The sequence below is a fragment of the Trichechus manatus genome, unplaced genomic scaffold (assembly GCF_000243295.1).
Source record: "Trichechus manatus latirostris isolate Lorelei unplaced genomic scaffold, TriManLat1.0 scaffold00047, whole genome shotgun sequence".
In the NCBI taxonomy this organism is placed as follows: Eukaryota; Metazoa; Chordata; class Mammalia; order Sirenia; family Trichechidae; genus Trichechus; species Trichechus manatus.
Window position 1 is genome coordinate 8,884,986 of NW_004443983.1, and position 18,238 is coordinate 8,903,223.

General features: G+C 40.9%; 1 protein-coding gene across 3 annotated transcripts in view; it reads left to right on the forward strand.

Moving 5' to 3' along the window:
• Positions 1–18,238, forward strand: part of MCC (MCC regulator of WNT signaling pathway) — a 326,867-nt gene that overhangs the window by 136,771 nt on the left and 171,858 nt on the right. Inside the window, exon 1 of one of the 3 annotated variants that reach the window (XM_023731966.1) lies at positions 3,816–3,864. The exons of the other annotated variants lie outside the window; for them this stretch is intronic. The gene's annotated coding sequence lies outside the window, so the exon portion shown is untranslated. Of the gene's footprint in view, positions 1–3,815; positions 3,865–18,238 lie in introns of those variants that run through there. 3 annotated transcript variants of the gene reach the window in all.

Sequence of the window (18,238 nt, forward strand, 5' to 3'; positions counted from 1 at the left end):
ATCTCATAACATGGATGAAACTGGAGGACATTATGCTGAGTGAAAGAAGTCAATCACAAAAGGACAAATATTGTATGAGACCTCTACTGTAAAAACTCATGTAAATGTTTACACACAAAAAGAAACAATCTTTGTTGGTTACAAAGGATGGGAGGGGTGGGGAGAGGAACTAAATAGACAATAGATAAGTGGTAACTTTGGTGAAGGGTAAGACAGTATACAATACTGGGGAAGCCAGCACAACTTGTACAAGGAAAGGTCATGGAAGCTCCATAGACACTTCCAAACTCCCTGAGGGACTGAATTGATGGGTGGAGGGCTGTGCGGACCATGGTCTTGGGGAACATCTGGCTCAATTGGCATAACACAGTTTATAAAGACAATGTTCTATATTCTACCTTGGTGAGTAGCGTCTGGGGTCTTAAAGGCCTGTGAGCAGTCATCCAAGATACTCCACTGGTCTCACCCCTTCAGGAGCAAGGGAGAATGAAGAGAACAGGATACAAGGAAAAGATTAGTCCAAAGGACTAATGGACCACAGCTACCAAGGCCTCCACCAGACTGAGTCCAGTACAGCTAGATGGTGCCCAGCTACCACCACTGACTGCTCTGACCGGGATCACAATAGAGGGTCTGGACAGAGCTGGAAAAGGATGTAGAACAAAATCCTAACTCACGAAAAAGAAAGACCAGAATCACTGGCCTGACAGACTGGAGAAATCCCGAGAGTATGGCCCCGGACACCCTTTTAGCTCAGTGGTGAAGTCACTCCCCAAGTTGACCGTTCAGCCCAGATTGGGCAGCCTCATAAAACAAAACAGGACTAATGAGACACGGCAGTCCAGGGACAAGAACTAGAAGGCAGGAGGGGACAGGAAAGCTGGTGATAGGGAACCCAAGGTTGAGAAGGGACAGTGTTGACATATTATGGGGTTGTTAACCATTGTCATAGGGCAATATGTGTACCAACTGTTTAATGAGAAACTATCCTGCAAACCTTTATCTAAGGTACAAAAAAAAGAATTATGTGAGATCAAATTGAGAACAACAACTGAAAATGTTTGATGGGAAGCCTAGGGGGCAGTAAGTTGAAGATAATGGAGATGGAATAATTTGGAAAATGATAGTGAGAATAGCAGCACAATGGGAAGAATGTAATCGATGTCACTGAATTGTACATGTAGAAACTTTTGAAATGGTGTGACTTTGGCTGTGTATATTTTCACCAAAAAAAAAAAAGGTCCTCCAAGGTCAAGAAGGGAGAGTGTTGACATGTTGTGGGGTTGTTAACCAATGTCATAAAACAGTATGTATACTGACTTGTTTAATGAGAAACTATTTGTTCTGTAAACCTTCATCTAACGTACAATTTAAAAAAAATTTTTTTTTAATAAAAAAAATAAAATAAATCGAGAGTAGAAACTTCACTCCTCAGGAAGCAGGCACAGCACATGGTGACCCTCCATAAGCTTGACAGTTCTTCAACATCTCAGGGCTAATATTGTTTTCTCTTAAAAGTTCACTTGTGTTTTGCTTTGTTTCTCCAATACACCTGCATTGGTCTTAAATATAAAAATATTTTAAGTTACTTTTAAATCAAGTAAAAGTGTTGCTCTAGGGCAGTATTTACAAACTCAAATGTCAGGCAAAAGCCAGAAAACCAAACCCATTGCTGACGAGTCGATTCCAACTCATAGTGACCTTATAGGACAGAATAGAATTGCCCCATAGGATTTCTAAGGATGACTGGTGGATTCAAACTGCCAGCCTTTTGTCTAGCAGTCAAACACTTAACCAGTGTGCCACTAGGTTAAATAAATGAAGTGTAATGGTTAATTTTATTTGTTTGGTTTAAAGGAAATGATGTTAACGATGGAGGGCAGTGGCAATCTGGAGAGTAGGCCAAGGGACGGAGCTACCATCAGTCCTAGTCCATTGTCCTGTGCCTGACGCAGACCCTGGGCTGCCAGAGTTTTGGTTGTTTAAAGAAATCTGGAAACATATTTTTATGTTATATCCATTCATATATAGAACAGGTTCAGATGAAGGGGTGGGGAGGGAGATTGTGCAAACCAAACAGAAGGCATCTGTATGGCCAGTTTGTAACCTCCTGAGCCATGTATGTTGTGGCTTCAAGTGCCTGCTGGCACACACCTTGTTACCCTTACTTTGAATCCCCCTAGTTTGAGATGCAGGGCTGAAGACAAAGCAAAGCCACTAAGATTCTGAGCAGGGGACACTGCAGATGTGATGGGATTACTAGTGGCCATGAGAAGATCAACTGTAGCACAGATGTGGGTACTACTCTGGGGAACCCCAGGGATTCCTCCTGCAAGTTCCCTCAGGGACCCTTACCCTGTGTCAGCTGCAGTAGCTCCAATTTAGTCCTACCTACTGGATTTATAGAGGCCCTGAGTGGTATAAACGGTTAACGCCTCAGATGCTAACCAGAGGATTGGCGGTTTGAGTCCACTCAGAGGTACTTCAGAAGAAAGGCCTGGCACTCTACTTCCAAAATATAACCTTACAGAGCATAGTTCTACTCTGACACACGTGGAATTGCCTTGAGTCAGAATTGACTGAATAGCAACAGGTTCGGGGTTTTTTTGTTTATTGGGTTTATGTATCATCTCCCTGCAAAATAAATAAATAAATAACTCTTCCTCGAATTATTGTTGTTGTTAGCTGCTGTCGAGTTAGCCCCCCTCCTCATGGTGACCACTGCCTGGTCCTATGCCATACTCATGATCAATTGTGGATCAGACCACTGTGATCCATGGGGTTCTCATTGCCTGATTTTCCAAAGTAGATTGCCAGGACATTCTTCCTAGCCTGGAAGCTCTGCTGAAACCTCTCCAGCTTTATAGCAACACCCAAGCCTCCACTGACAGTCGGGGCTGGTGGCTGTGCATGATATGCATTGGCTGGGATTCAAACCCAAGTTTCCTGAACAGAAGGTGAGAATTCTACACTAAACCACCCAAATCTCATCAGGGTCCTGGTGGCTCTCATATGAATACATACTTACTTGTTCTTCCTTCTTAAAACAAGGAATCCAGAAAGGAACTCATCTGACCAGTGCTGAGTAGGGTGTAATTACCCCCTCTCACACTGCTCATACAGCTTCTATTGCTGTATCCTAAGACTCTGTAGCCCCTTGGCAGCCAGAGCATGCTTAATTCACAATGAACTTAGTGTGAACTAGAATTCCTAAATCTCTTTTATATGTTTTGCTACCAAGCCATATTTCTCTCCTACACTTATAATAAATTATCTTAGCATGCTTGGAAATGGTAATGACGAAGGGGCCACTGAGGTTTGTAAAGCTGTGAGTCTGTCAGTGGTCCTAGACTGTGTGGGTTTTTAAATATGTTTGTGTTTCAGAATAATTTTTCTATTTCTTTCTTCTCTGTCTATTGTCAATTCTTGTAGTAATCTATGTAGCTGTCATTAGCCTTTTAATTTGCTGCTTCTAATCTATGGGTTTGGGAATCATATAGCCATGAATTTTAGAATAGTTTAACCAGGATTTTTAGAATTTCAAACAAGATAGATAGTCTCTGCATACAGTCCCAAGATGTCTTCTTATGAGTCATGTTGTGAGCATGGGAACACTGATATCCCCTTTGGCTGGTCAAAGCCGTTTGTTTCTCTCCACAGTTCTCAGGCCCATAGAGGAGTTGTTACCTCTAGGACTTCTATCTTGTAAAGTTAAATCTGACTGTATAGAGTAACTCTATTCCCATTCATACAGCCACTCTTCAGAAGTAGATTGACTGGAGAACTGGGACCTGACCTTGGAGACACCTTCTACAGTCGGGTTCCAACCTTGGATGTGAATTTGCACACTCTCTCCTCATAAAGGTGATGTTTCAACCATACTGGAAGCAAAGGGTTAATAGCCTTCTGTGGCCTAATGTTGATTGCGGGTTTTTAGACCACTGTTAACATACTAGGTGGGATGGTGCATTATCATTATATTTTCCCATGGGCTCCTCTGGGTGCCTTTGGAGTCCTTCTCTCTTATCCCTTTCAGTTAAAAGGGATATGAGATTTGGGTTTGAGGACAGATAGAAGTTATCAGTAACCTTTTCTTTCTTTTTCTCACTAAGTGTATGTCAGTTAGTCCTTTAAAGTCAAAATTGTCTGCTTGTCTACTTTAGTGTGTAATTCTAGACTTGGAGATGTGAAGTTGAAGCTGTCAGCCATCTAGCATACCACTATCTGTCAGTGGGATCTAAAGATTTTAAACATAAGTTATGTGTTCTAAAGTTTCAGACTTATTCACTTATACATGTCCATCTCTTCTCTTGATATTTTTAATGAAATAAGCCTATTGACCTCTGTTCCTATAGAATTATAAAAACTGAACTGCTTTAGAGGAATAATACCATGGGCAATTCCACAAATCAGCAAAATAAAGTTTTACAAGTTTGTCTAATTTTTCTTCCAACATATTTCTAACCAGTCCAAACAAAAGAATTAAGCTGTGACTAGCAGCTAGGGAAAACCAGTTAAGTTGGGAGGAAAGTGGGTAGCAGGGAATTAGGATCTTCTGTCACTTTTTTAGATAATCTTAAATAGAAACAGAACTTTGGATTAAGGACCTGAATTATCTCATTTTGTTCTGCTAAAGTATTGGTATTATCCAAATCCATCTCAACAAATACACAGTGCTTATAGGTGGGAAAACAGTCTTCTAAGAGAAAACTCTAGTGTTAAGAAATTACAGTTATTTGGAAGATCTCTAAAAATTAAATGCCAGCTGTTCCTCTAATAATCTTTGGAGGAAGCTAGAAATAGGTTTTGGCATTAGACGTTCATTCTACTTACCAGCTTTGTGACTTTAAATAGTTCCTTTAACCTCCACGGGCTTCAGTTTATACAACAGAAAAATAAGATTCGGAACTGTGAAGATCCAAGAGTGAGGGGGACAAAGGAAAGGAGTGAAGTGGAAGGCATATAGAAGGAGCTAAATAGATGTTAGAGCTTTACCTTCCTCCCTCCTTCCCCTGCTCTCCAAATCTCTTCTTCAGATAGAACATAGAGAATTCTGGCAGATGTTCCTCCCTGGTCATGGTTTCCACATAGCTCATGTTTCTTTGGACTGGTTCCAGTTTCCCTGTGGTGCTCTTAAGATGTGTTTTTTGGATCTGCACACAACTCCAGATGTCTGATCAGCTCTGGGCCAGACCCCAGCCCTTCTCTGTGCCGGACACAGTATTCCTATGAATGCTGCTCAGGATGGATTGCCATTAGGGGCAGCTAATGCAGTGTCTCTCTCTAGGCTAATTTGGAACTAAAATCGTTGGGTTAAGCCAGGCTTCTCCCGAGGAGGGAGATATCTGGGAGGAGGTGACTGACTATATGATCATGATGTTTCAGTCAGTGGCCATAACACCCATTCTACACTCCTTTTTCATCTGCTATAAGAAAGGAAAGAATATTCTTAAGAATAGTCTGGAAGAAACAGTGGATTTGAAAGAAGTAATATATATGGACAAAGTTGAAACTTTGAGGAACTTATTAAAAAAGAAAAATCTCCCAAATCTCAAACACATAAACACATATGCACTCACACATCTTAAACTTTTTAGACTTCTCCCCAGTTTGAATCAGAGTCCTTCTTTCAGGAGTGTAAGGGACCTGCGTTTTGGCTACTAGAGAAGTTCCCTAACCTTTGAAATCAATAACAATAAGGAGATCCAGGGCCCCAACTGCATAAGGCCTATCCTCTGGCGGCCACGTGCCCAGTATAAATCCTATGATGTTTTCATTTACACTGTTCTGCACACCTGGACAATCCCCCCTCCCCTAATCTCTCATTCTTTCTACCTATTGAAACCCTACTTCAAGGCCTAGTTCAAATGCTCACTCTCCAATAAAACCTCCCTAAGTCACCTCAAGTGGAAATCTGAATTGAGCTCCCCTGTGCTGACTTACGGCACATTCACTGGGACTTCCACTGTGGCCTTGATCACAAGCCTCCTGTGACAGCACAGTTATTGGGTATATACCTCCTGTCTAGGCTGTAAACTGCTCAATGGATAAACATATCTAGAGTGCTGACCTTGTGCTAGGCATTGTGCTAGGAGCTGCAAATAGGTAAATCTAGGAGCTCACCATCATGTATGGAGACTGGCATTAAATACAGAATTCACTGTGATAATGTGTGGTGCAGAAAGAGGAGAAACTAAGTGCTTCGATGCTTCATGTGCATATCTTTGTGAGACCTTGTGTTTTGAATGTAGGAGAGTATCTTAGTCTTCTATACCTAACAGAATGTCTGGCATACGTTAGATAACCAATGTGTTTGTATTGAAGGAATCACTTACCATCTAGTTAGCAAAAAGGATGTGTGCTCAATTAACTGTTCTATATTGCTACAAAAGACCTCTTTAAAGTGTTAAAAAGCAAAGATGTCATGTTGAGGACTAAGGTGTGTCTGACCCAAGCCATGGTATTTTCAATTGCCTCATATGCATGCAAACACTGGAGAATGAATAAGGAAGACCAAAGAATTGATGTCTTTGAATTATGGTGTTGGCAAAGAATATTGAATATACCACGGACTGTCAGAAGAACAAACAAATCTGTCTTGGAAGAAGTATGGCCAGAGTGCTCCTTAGAAGGGAGGTTGGCGAGACTTTGTCTTACCTACCTTGGACATGTTGTCAGGAGGGACCAGTCCCTGGAGAAGGACATCATGCTTGGTAAAGTGGAGGGTCAGCGAAAAAGAGGAAGACCCTCAAGGAGATGGAATGACACAGTGGCTTCAAGAATGGGCTCAGGCATAGCAATGATTTTGAGGAAGGCGCAGGACCGGGCAGTGTTTTGTTCTGTTGTACGCAGAGTCGCTATGAGTCGGAACCAACTCAGTGGCACCTAATAACAACAACATAACACTGTGTTTGGCTTGAGTGCTATCATGGAAGAGTAGATCCTAAGCTCTGGAGGGCTAAAGAAAGCAACTTCAATATGAACCATCCAGGAAATACTAACTGAATGAAGAGATTCTATATTACATCTATAATGCAGTTCAATCTCTTGTCTCCTCTAAAAACCTCCTTAAAAGCATTTTAGTTGGGAGGGCAGGTGCAGTGTGAGCAGATGAGCCCTCTACTCTCAACTGGGGCTTGAACTGGAATGAACCGGTTTGAAGCCCTGCCTTATAGAAACAAGAGAAGGAAGACACTTCCAGCAGAATCCAATGAGCTGACAGATGCACAGTGTAACGTTAACTGCAGCAGGGCCTCTGGCTAGGATGTTAGGGAAGAACAGATGGTACTGATGAGCCACAGCTGACAGGGAGCAGCTTCCTGTGGAGAGCACCACACGTCTGTAGTGACTTTACAACAGGGTTTCACAGGTTCAAACTCCTGCTGAGATTTGTATTTCCACCCCCAGATATACTGAATCAGAATCTACAGTTTAACAAGATCCCCAGGTGATTCTTATGTATAATAAATTTTGAGAACCACAGCTGTACTAGTGGTTCTCAGAATTAGTCCCTAATCAGCAGTATTAGCATTGCCTGGGAACTTGTTAGAAATGCAGATTCTCTCCTCAAAACATCTCACGATATGGATGAACTTGGAGGACATTATGCTGAGTGAAATAAGTCAATCACAAAAGGTCAAATAGTGTATGAGACCACTATTACGAAAAAAAAGTTTACACACAGAAAAATAATTATTTGATGGTTACAAGGGATGGGGAAGGAGAGGGAGGGAAAATTTCTAACTAGAATATTGATGAAGAGAAAGGAAATATATAATACGGAGGAAGTCAGCACAACATGACCAAGGCAAAGGAAGACACTGAGAGGAATGCAAGAATAAAGGGCAACTATTGTAATTACTATAACATAGATGGTGTAAAGGAGCACACCAATCTGCAGATACAGGTTTGGTTGTGGATATTTCTACATATACAATTGTAGGTGCTGCATATTTATTAAAATAGTTAATAGAGCACACAAGGGGCACAGTCATGGAAAATTCTTAGACATAACCAAACACCTTGCAGGACGAAGTTCTAGGCTCAGAGGCGAAGGACCATAGACTTGGGGGACATCTACGTCATTTGACATGACATCGTTCATAAAGATAATATTCAGCGTCCTACTTTGGTGAGTAGCGTCTGGGGCCTTAAAAGCTTTAGAGCGGCCATGTAAGATACAACTATTGGTCTTTTTTGGTCCGGAGCAAAGGAAAGTGAAGAAAACCAAAAACTCAAAGGAGCAGTTAGCCCAAAGGACTAACGGACCACATGAGCCACAGTCTACACAGTCCCGAGACCGAACTAGATGGTACCCAGCTACCACTACAGACCACTCTGAGTGGGATCACAACAGAGGATCCCAGACAAAGTGGGAGAAAAATTGCAGAACAAAAAATTAAATTCACAAAAAAGACCAGCCTTACTGATCTTACAAAGACTGGAGGAACCCTCAAGACTATGGCCCTATGATGACACCCTTCTGACCTGGAACTGAAGACATTCCTGGAGACCACCTTTCAGCCAAACCATAGACAAGCCCATAAAATAAACAATAACAGCAGAGAGGAATGTGTTCCTTAAAACAATAAATTATATGAAATAAAAAAGACAATGTTTGCCCAAACACAAAGATGAGAAGGCAGGAAGGGGTAGAAAATCCAGACAAAAGGAAATGGGGAGCCCAGGGTGGAAATGGGGAGAGTTCTGACACACTGAGGGAAATGCAACCAACGTCATGGAATACTTTATGTACAAACTATCGAATGGGAAAATAATTTGCTCTGTAAACTTTTCACCTAAACCACAATTAAAAAAAAGAAATGCAAATTCTTAGCAAGTGTTTGAACTGTAACTGGTTTGAAGACCTGCTTTACAGGCACCAGGACAGAATCCCACCCATTACCGTGGAGTTGATTGCAACTCATAGCGACCCTATAGGACAGGGTAGAACAGCCTCAAGGGTTTCCAAGGCTGTGGAAGCAGACTGCCCACATCTTTTTCCCATGGAGTGGCTGGTGGGTTTGAACCACAGACCTTTCTGTTAGCAGCCAAGTCTTTAACCACTGCACCACCAGTGCTGCAGCCACCATGCCCAGGAGCTTCTTGTATTGTCTTCTCTTTTTTTATGATTTTGGTTTTGGAAATGTGACTTTTACATGTGATGAAGGGAACTATCCAGGTGAATGCTCTTTAGTTTGGTTAAATGTTCCAGCAATGGCTAGTTTGAGGTTTGCCTTTTGTGGTTAATTTTTTAAGCCCAACACCTCACAATTGTCAACTACATTAATGTTTCCATTCTTTCACACACATCATCTCACTTCATCCTCTCCAGAGGGATAGTTACTTCATTGTGTAGCTAACAAAACTGAGGCCCAGATAGGCAAAGTCAGATTTGACCCCACTCTCTGATGGCAAATGCACAGTCAGAATATAGCTAAGGCTACTGTGAGTTGAAGGAGCCCTGGTGTTGCAATTGTTAACCACTTGGCTGTCAACCAAAAGATTAGTTGTTTGAACCTACCAGCAGTTCCAAGGGAGAAAAGACTTTACAATCTGCTCCAGTAAAAATTATAGGCTAGGAAATCCTATGGGGCAGTTCTACTCTGTCCTATAGGGTTACTACGAGTCGAAATTGACTCAATGGCACACAATAACAACACTGTTGAGTTATTTCTCATTTGTATTCCATTTTATAGTTATGGATACAAGATATTTTAGTAGATGCTATCAGTTTAGATAAGTCTTTGGAGTTCATAGACTTCAAAGATTCTGAGCAACAGAACAGTCTAGCCAAACTCCTGTGAGTCTCAGTAAAAGTAGCTCACCAGAATCCATTTCTAAATTCTAATCAGAACATTTCAAGGCTGGTCGTGGTGCTCTGGCAAATAGCGCTGGTCTTAAATTTTCCTGATATGGTCTGAAGAGGCTGTGAACATCTAGGCATATTCTGGTAGTAACCGATCCAGTAAGACTGCTTCTTGGGAATCAAAGCTTCCATCAAAATCCATGTCTAGGAATGGTCTAAATTTAAGTATGTCTGTTTCTGGTGGCTTAATATAAGTGGTCTTTAATGGGTGTCATCAGTTTGTATACAGATATATTGGTCTCAGTGTGAAAATCAGAGCTTAGAAGAATGCATGTAGGTTTTTAGGGCACTACTGCATTAATCTAATCACTTTGGCAAGTCCAAGCTTCAGTTCTTCAAAATTATAGGTGGCTACTCCGAATGACTTTAGATTTAACTGTAAACAAGGATAATGATGACATGTAAATTAGGATGCTGAATAGTGATAACACCAAACCCATTACCGTTGATTCTGGCTCATAGCAACCCTATAGGACAGAGTAGAACTACCCCATAGGGTTTCCAAGGAGCAACTGGTGGATTTGAACTGCCAACCTTTTGGTTAGCAGCCAAGCTGTTAACCACTGTGCCACCAGGGCTCCAACTGCAAGACAAACAGCAATAGGGAGAACATAAATGACTTTATATGATTATTTGTTTTGTTTTTCTGGTTAGAAAAGGAATTCTTGTCCATCAGGTAAAATTTGGAAACTCAGAAAAATACTAAAACAAAAATTACCTAGAATCTTGCCATCTGGAGATCCTTACCATTAATGTCAATATTTTCCCCTGTATAGAGGAAAATATATATATTTTTTTATACTCTTGAGATCCTGGCATATATGAACATATATGGAAATGCGTAATCTTCTTGGGCAAGGACGGCTGGCATTACAGCTCACACATTTCTCCTGTCTGGACCAACCTCATACCTGGAAGCTGAAGAAGAAAGAGCCTGCCACCTAGAATATTCTTCTGTCTGACTACTCTCTTCTCACCAATGTAGCCTGAATAGGGTTAAAAGCAGGGGATGAGGGGAAGGAGGAAATCAGTAGTCCTGCCTCTAGAGGGTAAGGAATGTTGCAAGTGGGTTCTCTCCTGCAATATATTCCGTAAATCTGAGTCATACCATAGTTATTTTTCTTCATTAGATTTCTGAGCTGGAAGCACTGTACTGAAAACTTGAAATGTATAAGGTTATTAAATTGAAAGCAGAGGAGACAGAGAATGGAATTGAAGAGGAAATAGAAATATGACAGAAAGACAGAGGGATTAGGAAAGAGAAAATGACAAATTGAAAACCATGTGAGGAGATAAGCTGTGGGTACAGATGGGTCAGTGGAGTCCAGATGTTAGTGAAGAAATACTGCTCTGAAAAGGACAGGGAAAAGCTCCTTTATCCTAGGGTGATATTTAGCTGGGGCAGGGGGAGGGGAGGAGGGAGGGAGCATGGTGTCAGGCTACTTGTATTTATTCTCCATAGAAATCCTCTTTGATTACACATCTGGGCAAGAATAGAAATCTCTAAGGAATATTTAGCACATCATATGAAGCTACTTTTTCAAGTAATTTAAAACCAAGGCTTAGGTATACATAACAGTAACTTAAGTGAACACACCCGAAGTCCATGGCTAGGGACAGTCATGGGCTGGTTGTTAGATGTGCTAAATTATTTAATACTTGTACTGCCCACAGCAGCTGGTCATGGAGGTGAAAAATGGTGGAGATGGGATTTGAACCTAGGTGTGCCTATCCCTAAGACCCCTGATCTCATCATCTCTGGATAGCACAAATGGTTAAGTGCAGACTACTAACAGAGAGTAGCAGTTCAAACCCACCCAGAGGCACCTCAGAAGAAAGACCTGTTGATCTGCTTCTGAAAGGTCACAGCCTTGAAAACCCTGTGTCACCTAAAGTAAAAAACACATTTTAATTAAAGCAAATGAAGTAATTTGTCTTAGGCTGGATTCTCTAGAGAAGCAAAACCAGTAAATCCTGTAAGTATTTAGAAATTTTTATCAAGGAAATGGCTCACCCGTTTGTAGAGGCTGGGAAGTCCCAAGTTGGTGTGTCAGGACAGAGGTTTCTCCTAATTCACGTAGCCGAAGGGACTGGAGAACCCAAGATCCACAGGTCAGAGAACAGGGCTCTTGCTCACAGGCTGCAAAGATCAAAGATTGACGAATCCCAAGATTGGCAGGCAAGACCGCAAGTAAGCTGCTAGCTCGAGTCTCAAGAACTGGAGGTCCAGCGAACAGGAACCAGCTGCAGGATCCAGAGCAAACAAAAGCCTATGAGCCTTGCCATAATGTCCACTTACTCGATACAGGCCACACGCCCAAGGAAGTTCCCTTTCAACTGATTGGCTACTCACAGTAGATTCCACACACACACACACACACACACACACACACACACACACCCACCCACCCACACCCTCCTATGGAGCACAGTTCTACTCCTCAACATATGGAGCTGTCATGAGTCAGAAACGTCTCAATGGCAGCTGTTTTGGTGTTTATCTCTAAGGACCCTGCTCTTGTCAACTCCGGAGGCCTTGGCTCTAATGCTCCCAGTGTGAGCGTATCTAGGTGGCATACTTACTAGTTCCTAAAATGGACGTGATTCCTAACTGGGTTGTTCAATTTTATGGCAAAATCCTTCTGAATTTGACTGTATCCTTCCGTCTTTTGGGAGACTTGCATATGATTAATTGATTCAAAGAGAAGATAAGCTAACACTTTAAAATAAATCAACAGAAATTAGCTCAATTTGTCTTAATTTAATAAAATCCTACTATCCACTCTTTTTAAAGGATCAAAACACAAACGCAATGGCAACCCAAAAACCTAGAACCAGTTTCGGGAAGAATTTTCCTTGAATCCCACTGTAAGGAAAGTGGAGCCAGTCACTTAAGAGTGCTGAGCATTGCCCTGAAGTAGCTCTCGTGTTGCTAACAGCCAGTGTACTTGCCTCTAACAGCATTTGAGAAGACAAATGTTTCCAGTGCTAGGCTGCAAATGGATTAAAGCAGTGTTGATCCTCATCTATCAGAACAATTAACATGAGTAAAATACTTGCCCTACTTAAAGCAGATGGAGGGAAGGAGGGGGGCATTCTGTGGTACTGTTCATAAGATTAATGTTGCTGTATGGGCAGCGGAGAGCACTGGATTTATTCTCTGAACATTACATGGATTTACAAGGATGTCAGTTATTGCTGAAAGCACAGACTGTGTTCTCAAAGGGTCTCTGTAGAGTATTGAACGAGGCACCAAAGAAGCGTGGGTGTGGGGGATGGTGCATGAGATACATAGCATTTTTAACAGTAAAGTATGACTTGTTGACCATTTTTTCTCATTATTTTTAAATGCTGCAAAATTCAAGACTTAACCTGGCTTCTTAGAGATTGTATAAATATTGTTATAAGATTATGTATGTATATATATAAAATAAATGGAATAGATAGAAATGACTATAATTGCTTGAGACCACGGGTCTGTCTGCTTGCAGGGAGACTTCAGACCCCCTTTGGCTTCCATTAGAGCTGGGTCTGTGCTACCAGGGTAGGAGGAAAAGAAAACAGAACATATTAATTAAGAATGAGCTATCTGGGAGGTTTTTATTATTCTTTGACAGTGGAAGTGGAGTGGGAAAGTTGTTGAGGTTAGCACAGGAATGATAAAAGATGACGGTTGTGTGAGAAATATTCTTTACATGAATGCTGAATCAGATTCTAATTATAGGAAGCCTACTGAGGAAGGAATCAGGCCGTTGGCAGAAGTGTAGCTGTCACTGCCAGGGCCAGACTTTGAGTGAGGAGGGTATTATTGAGTGACCACTTGTCAGAGACAGAGTGGGTCTAGATTCTATTATTCCTTCTTATAACTAGTTGCTGTCGAGTCCATTCTGACTCATGATGACCCCATGTGTGTCAGAGTAGAACTGTGCTCCGTAGAATTTTCAGTGGCTGATTTTTTCAGAAGTAGATCACCAGGCCTTTCTTCTAAGGTCCCTCTGTGTAAACACAAACCTGCAACCTTTCGGTTAGCAGCCGAGTGCATTAACCATTTGCACCACCCTGGGACTCCATTCCTTCTTAAATGTTCCCCCAAATATCTCTCATAAATAAAATTTTATCCTCTGGTAGCCCTTTCTTATTTACCTTCCAGTTCCCCAGCTGTTGGAGATAGGTCAAAATCCTCTGCTCCCAATCATGTCTTTGATGTTAAACTCAATACCTAGCCCATTACCTAGCCCACCTTGCTGGAAGTTGCTGCACTCTCAGAGATATTGAGAGATCCCAGTCACCACTATGATGTCCTATTTCTGAACAGGGACAGCTGTAAGGTAGAGTATTAGTTAAGGATTGGAGAACCGAGTAACTACCCTTGCTTTCCCCTGTTTTTCAGGAACATATTCCATTTGCATCATGCCTGCCCCAGTTTCTGCTTTGACCTTATCCATTTCAGCAGCTTCTCTTCCCTTCTCAGAACTTCACTGTTGCCATTCACAGCTTCCTTTCTTGCTCAGTCCTCTCTGTCTACCAGGCTTGTTTTGATTTGCATGCCCTGCTTTTTCCCATTCTCACACTAGCTGCTCTTTTGAGTATTGTTCTTGTGGATGGTGTCCCAAGTGTGCGTTCTTTCAGGTTCTTTCAGGTAGTAAAATAATCTTCTAAGATAAGGGGAAAAAAATAATTCTGATTTATAAAGAATAAATCATTTTTATATGTTGCAGCATTATTTTAAATTAATAAAGATTAAAAATGACCTAAATATAATTAAGAAAATTATGATGTATTTGCTTTATGGAATTTTCTCAGCCATTAAAATTATGAATATGAAGACTGTGTACTAACATGGGAAAACCAATATGAAATAACACAAAAATAGCAGTATATGTAGGCTGTGATTACAGCTGTTTGAAAAAACATACACACGCACAAATTTGTAGATTAAAAATGGAAAAGCCTATGAAGAATCTAATAGCTGTTACAATTGTGGGGGTTTTTTTGGTATAATTTTTTACATAAAGTGGTTTAATGGTAAAATATATTTAATGTTGACGTTCATAATTAGAAACAGAATCACAGAATTGATTTCAGTGCTTCCTTTTGTTTTCAGATGATGTGGTTAGGTCACTGCATAACCATCTCACCCTAGGTTTTCCATCCCTGTGCACCTCAGGTTTGATGGGATGGTTTTCTAACCATTGGTGGAAGTCCACATTGTGTAATTGTGCAAACCACACAATGACCTCCAGTTCCTTGTTTAGCTTTTCCCATAGTTCCCATTGCTTCACACAGAAGTACTGGTTAATGTTAGGCTTCAGCACATATTAATTGAGCACCTACTTTGTGTAAGGCACAGAGCTAGGTGATGTAAACCAGTCAGACACCATCCTGGGCCACAGGGAGCTTACGGACCCAAGAAACAAGATCATCAAGGTAATGTGGTAAATGCTGTGATAGGAATGAGGAAGGGCCCCCTGGGAGCACATGGGAGTGATACCCACCTAGGCTTGTAGGGTTTGAGAAGTCTTTCCAGAGGCCACCACAAGAAGCTATGTAGGAGTTAAGTGGCTTTGTGGGGCAGGGCTGGAGGAGGGTTTCTCACATGTCTCGAGAACTGCAGTTGGTCAGCATGGGGTTGGGTGGGGGAGTGTAAGGTTCTTAGGTCACATTGAGGAATTTGAACTGTATGTAAGAGCAAAGGGCAGTCACAAAAGGGTGGTGGTTGTTGTTTATTTATATTTATCTTCTAGCAAGAGAAGTGATATAGTCAGAATTGCACTTCAGCGTTCACTTCAAACTGGAGAAGTTTGGAGAGAAAGTTGGAGGCAGGAAAAGCAGTTAAAACACTGTTGCCACAATCAGGTAAGCAGTGGTACACTGAGCTAGAATGGGGATGGTGGGCATGGGGAGGAAAGGACAGTTTCTAAAAAGATTTAAGAAGTAAGATCAACAGACGTTGATAATAAGAGTGAGGGCTGGGGAGGAAGAATTCAAAAAGGATAACCAAATTTCTGGCTTAGGCAAATGGGCGTGTAGAAGCTAGCTCTTGGTACTTATTTGTTCATTTAATTGAACTGCACAGTGGGCAAGTGGGGTAGGACGGCTTGCAAAGGAAGAAGGCAAGTTGAGTTTGGGATGTGTTGAGTGTGTCCCTCTGGGTACAGAGGTCTGGTCTGTAGCTGGACGTGCAAATCTGGAGCACAGGGAGCTGTCACCTATGTCCATTGGACATTGTGATGAGTGTTTTACTTCTATGCATGGAGACACATTCTAGAGCATTAGACATATTCTAATCATTGCCTCTGAGAATTCTGGGAAGTTCTCAGATGGCAGCAGTAGTTTTTGGACTCCCAAGTCCTGGCAGCACAGCTGCAAGAAGTAACTTTTCAGATTTAGGGGCTTACTAGGCATTGTACTCTGAGCACACATCCTTTCTGTACATCAGCTGCCAGTGCTGAGCTGTTAATGCTAAAAACTAGCATGATCCCAGCATTGTAACTTGATTATTGTCTTTATGTGGTGTTTTACTATACAAGAAAGGGGACTTTAGGAACTATTTCTCAGGAGAAATCCAAAGGCAAAGCCACATACTCATTATAACAAACCTTAACAAAGAGGTAGAAAAAATAGAATTATCTCTCGAATTTTCTAACAGATACTTGAACTTGACTTTTTTTTTTTTTTTTTAATTGCAAAATCAGCTCCTTGAAAATCAGCACAGGATGTGGCTATTCAGACTTGAGAGAAAATGTTTTTCTACGGCTGGTTGGGGGCGTGAGGGTGGTGTTTAGGGGCAGGAAAGAAGGGAATATTTAAGGTAGTGGTTTTCAAACTTTATTTTTTAAAATCTAGACCCATGCTGATCACAATACATGAAACTTATTTCAAGGCCTATTCATAGGTCGTAACCCATGGTTTGAAAAACATTTATAAAAAGTCCTCTAGGGATGGTTGACTGGGGACCATTTTATCTCTTAGAGTTGGATATATTTCAGAGTATATTGTAAGGACTATCGTGTAGTTGGTCTTTAACTAATCCCCTGGGATATTCCACAGCAGATTTTTAATCTCATACAACCTTGTAAATATGTTCCTGAGCAAGTCGAACAAGGCTTTCAAAAGTCAAATAAATTGTGGCAGCAGTAGCATCCTATCTATCCTGCTTTCCTTCCGGTTTGAGTGGCTAATAGAACACTAACTACGGTGATCTAATTTGCATTTTCTCTGTCAAATGTGCCACTCTGTGAATAGCTAAATTAATTTAGACTTCCTGGAATATACCCAAATGTTGAGAACCATTTAGAACCTTTCAAAACCATTTGGTCTATTAGCTCTGTCTTGAGATAAGTGGAATAAATACATCCCTGAAATCAAAGGAAAACTAATTGTAGTACCTCTCTCCAGCTTTGAGTCATCAAAGCTTGACTGTCTCAAGTATGTTCTAATGGGGTTCATTATTTTGTTTGTTCTTCATTTGATAATTCTGAGGTAATTTTACATTTGCATTGTTAATATCGATTTTTTCAAAATTTGTTGACACATCTATTTATTTTCAAGCATAATACTTCATTGGACTTTCCTTTCACAAAAGCTACACATGCCCACAGTAACAAAGCCAACAACATAGAACTATACCATAAAAAAGCCAACTTAGTCTCCTTCTGCCCCTCTATAACCACCTCCCTCTATAACCAATGGCAACAATTTGGTGTTTATTCTTCAACACCCATCTGTGTTAATATAAAATACACATTTATACATATAGTGAATATTTTTATAAAAAGAAGATCATACTGTATACATCCTAGGCTAACTTATTTTTTAATCTAACAGTATAAAATAGTTTTTTTTCTCCAAGTCAGTAGATAAATAGATCTCATTCTTTTTCACAGCTGCAAAATGTGGATATTCCACAGTTTATTCAGTCGCTCTCATTGATGGGCATTCATGTGTTTCAGAGTTTTGTTGTTGTTGTTTTGTTTTTTGTTTCATTTTTGTCATTATTACAATGCTACAAGAAATATCTTTGTACATATATTCTAAAACTAGTGGAATTATTAGATCAAAAGGGGCATTCCCTTGGTGTCATACAGAATGCAGATGACCAGTACCAGCAATCTGGGCCCAATCCACTGTGGTTCATTCCAGGCTGAGTTTTATTAGTTGAATCCCTTCTGCAGGGAACTGGGAAGAAGACAGGCCAGGAAGACTAACTCAGGCCATCTTGCTGACCCAGGATGCTTCTGTCTCTACCTACTGCTGTCGCCAGACCATTGCCCTTTAAATGCCCTAAATCTTTCTTAGCAGTTCGTTAACCTCTTTACTCTGGCAACAATATACAAAGGACCTCACTCTAGAAGAGTTTCTGTAGTTCTG